Source organism: Hypanus sabinus, chromosome 11, assembly GCF_030144855.1.
Source record: "Hypanus sabinus isolate sHypSab1 chromosome 11, sHypSab1.hap1, whole genome shotgun sequence".
Classification (NCBI taxonomy): Eukaryota; Metazoa; Chordata; class Chondrichthyes; order Myliobatiformes; family Dasyatidae; genus Hypanus; species Hypanus sabinus.
In genome coordinates this window covers 114,346,650-114,350,130 of record NC_082716.1, presented here as the reverse complement: position 1 = coordinate 114,350,130, position 3,481 = coordinate 114,346,650, and positions in this window count along the sequence as shown.

Genomic DNA, 3,481 nt, shown 5'->3' with positions numbered 1-3,481 from the left:
AACATCAAGTGAAGGTCCATTGAATTCCCCTTCTACAGCAGAATGTGTTAGACAATGACACAGTGGGTAAAAATAGCTGACACTCCGTGTTTGTTCACCGGATTGTGTCTAATGTCACCAATAGAATCACTAACTGCTTTAACCATGGTTCCGCCTGGTGTATAAGAACTCCTTGAATCAGTGCATGTGGAAAGATGGGACAATTTGTACACCAGATCGCTGTTTCAATTAGAAAATGGGATATTCCGCAATTTACAACATTGTCAGAATTTACTGTCCTCTGCTTGCAGCAGTAGGTGTGCCAGGTAATGTAAAGTCTTTGTATTGCACTCAGGGCATCGTAGATTGACTGTATGTTGATGTGCAGCATGTCCAGCTGTCCAATTCCTCTTCTGTTATTGGATGATGGAAAGAAAACTGCTCCGTTAATTTAGATTCGAAATGCAAATCACGTTAATTGAATGATTTAAGTTTTCATGGGGATATGATTGTGGTGTTTGATATATTTATATAATTAATGTAATATTACTCAATAATATATATTATAATAATATTAATATTACCCTGGAAAATTGCAAATGTTACTCCGCTATTTAAGAAAGGTGGGAGGCAGCAGAAAGAAAATTATAGACCTGTTATAGACCAGTGGGTGGGAAGTTGTTAGAATCAATTATTAAGGATGAGATTACGGGGTACCTGGAGGCACATGACAAAACAGCCAGCATGGTTTCCTGAAAGGAAAATCCTGCCTAGCAAACCTACTGCAATTCTTTGAGGAAATTACAAGCAGGGTAGACAAAGGAGACGCAGTAGTCGTGGTGTACTTGTATTTTCAGAAGGCCTTTGAGAAGATGTCTCACATGAGGCTGCTTAGCAAGATAAGAGCACATGCAATTATAGGGAGGTTAATAACATGGGTGGAGTATTGGCTGGTTGGCAGAAAACGAGAGTGGGAATAAAGGTTACCGGTTACCAGTGGAGTTCCACAGGGGTCAGTGTTGGGACCATTACTTTTTACGTTGTATGTCAATGATTTGGACTATGGTATTAATGGATTTGTGGCTAAATTTGCCGATGATACAAAGATAGGTGGAGGAGTGGGTAGTGCTGAGGTAACAGAGCCTGCAGAGAGACTTAGATAGTTCAGGGGAATGGGCAAAGAAGTGGCAACTGAAACAATGTTGGAAAGTGTATGATCATGCGCTTTGTTGGAAGAAATAAATGGGCAGACTACTGTTTAGATGGGGAGAGAATTCAAAATGCCGAGATACAAAGGGACTTGGGAGTCCCTGTGCAAGATAGCCTAAAGTTAATCTCCAGGTTGAGTTGCTGGTGAAGAAACCAAATGCAATATTGTCATTTACTTCTAGAGGTATAGAATATAAGAGCAGTGATGTGATATCGAGGCTCGATAAGGCACTCGTGAGACCACACTTGGAGTATTGTGTGTAGTTTTGGTCTCCTTATTTTAGAAAGGATACACTAACATTAGAGAGGGTGCAAAGAAGATTCACGAGAATAATTCCAGGAATGAATGGGTTTCCGTATGAGGAACGTCTGGTAGCTCTTGGGCTGTATTCCCTGGAGTTCAGCAGAATGAGGGGGGATCTCATCGAAACATTCCGAATGTAAAAAGGCCTGAACAGATTCGACATGGCAAAGTTATTTCCCATGGTAGGGGATTCTAGGACGAAAGGGCACGACTTCAGGATTGAAGGACGTCCAATCAGAACTACAGTGCAGAGAAATTACTTCAGTCAGAGGGTGGTAAATCTGTGGAATTTGTTGACACGAGCGGCTGTGGAGGCCAAGTCATTGGGTGCATTTAAGGTAGAAATAGATAGGTTCTTGATTAGCCAGGGCATCAAAGGGTACCGGGTGAATGCAAAGAGTGGCAGTAACTGGAAGAATTGGATCAACCCTTGACCGAATGCAGGAGCAACTCAATGGGCCGAACGGCCTACTTCTGCCCCTATCTCTTATGAACTTTTGGTCTTGTATATTCCCACGTAGTATTATTGTCAATACAACTGAATTCTAGAAAAGTATAAATATGCTCACTAAACGCGCAGACAGGAAAATACTGCACATACAGTGTTGGCGAAACTGAGCAGATCGCAATCCTTCACGAAGATTTCATCAGGACAGGTTGCAAAGATACTGCCTCAAGTAAAACCTGACAGAGACAGCAATGACACAGTAGGCCCAGTCACCGCTGAGTCCGCTCTTTCTCGTGATATCTCTCTTTGACTTCCGGAAGTCTCGGCACAATTCCCCTCATAATACCGTGGCGTTTCACCGTAGGGACGAGGAAACTCGATACCTCGCAGTTATTGCTTAAATGCTAAAGTATCACTGGTTGTGTTCTCATTTTCCCATTCATTCTCTCTCTCTCTCTCTCTCTCTCTCTCTCTCTCTCTCTCTCTCTCCACTTAAAATTGATTCTTCCTCAGCTGTCATCGCAAACTGAGGGAATTAAAAATATATTGCCTCTGAGATCCATGTGATTTCGTTTTAAGGAGCAAAACAATACTCAGCTATGCAGTAAAAGAAAGAAATGGTAATATCTCTGCACGCCGACTCATAATTGCAATTACATTACATAAAAATGGTGCCAACCTTTCGAGATACCTTGGTCATGTATATTTCAGCCGCGATGCTCAATTTGATGCTCAATGGATGAACATTACTCATTCGCCCAGATAGCAGAGATATCTCAATCATACAAATGCAATATGATTTTTAAGAGTTATTCTGTCTGCCAATTATTTACCCGTGTTTCTCCAAACATTTTGCTTTTACCTATCCAACCAACCATTTATTGAATATGTTGAACTTAATTTAGGTCATTGCTTCCAAATTCATATTGCTTTTCTAAGACTGTTCCACTGATTACGGCTGTCTTGGCAGCGCTAACTTTTTAGCTCTCACGCGGTACCTGTTCGCAAGTTTGTCGTCTCTCCCTTCGTGGGGCATCTATCTTTCAGGACGCCTCGCTGTTATCTCTGTTCTTCAGACTTTAACCTCGATGATCTGTGTCTCTGTGACCAGTCAGCCCTGAGAGCCGGTTCACAAATTCTGAGACCAGGTTTCCCCTGTCATCTCCAAATATCACCCGATTTCCAATTAAATACATTCATGATTTTTTTTGTCGAAGTAATTATTCAGTAATTTAAATTTAAATGGAAGTCAATGAAATAAGTTATTTTAAAGAAGTGTAATGACGTCACATAATGTGAAGTTAAACCAATCTCTACATTTCATGTGCCGTTCTCTGCAAGACGCCATCCTATTTGCGACAGCTCTCGATAGCCTCGCCTTACGAAGCTGGGAGCCGGCCTTTGTTCACTACTTAACAGAACCGCCTGGGGGCGCCCTGCTAGGAGCCCCCCGCTTTCCTTCTGAATGTTAATTTCAGGTTGTGAAACTGGCAAGATCTGAAATTTATAAAAACACAAAATGCTGGCAGAACTCAGCAGGC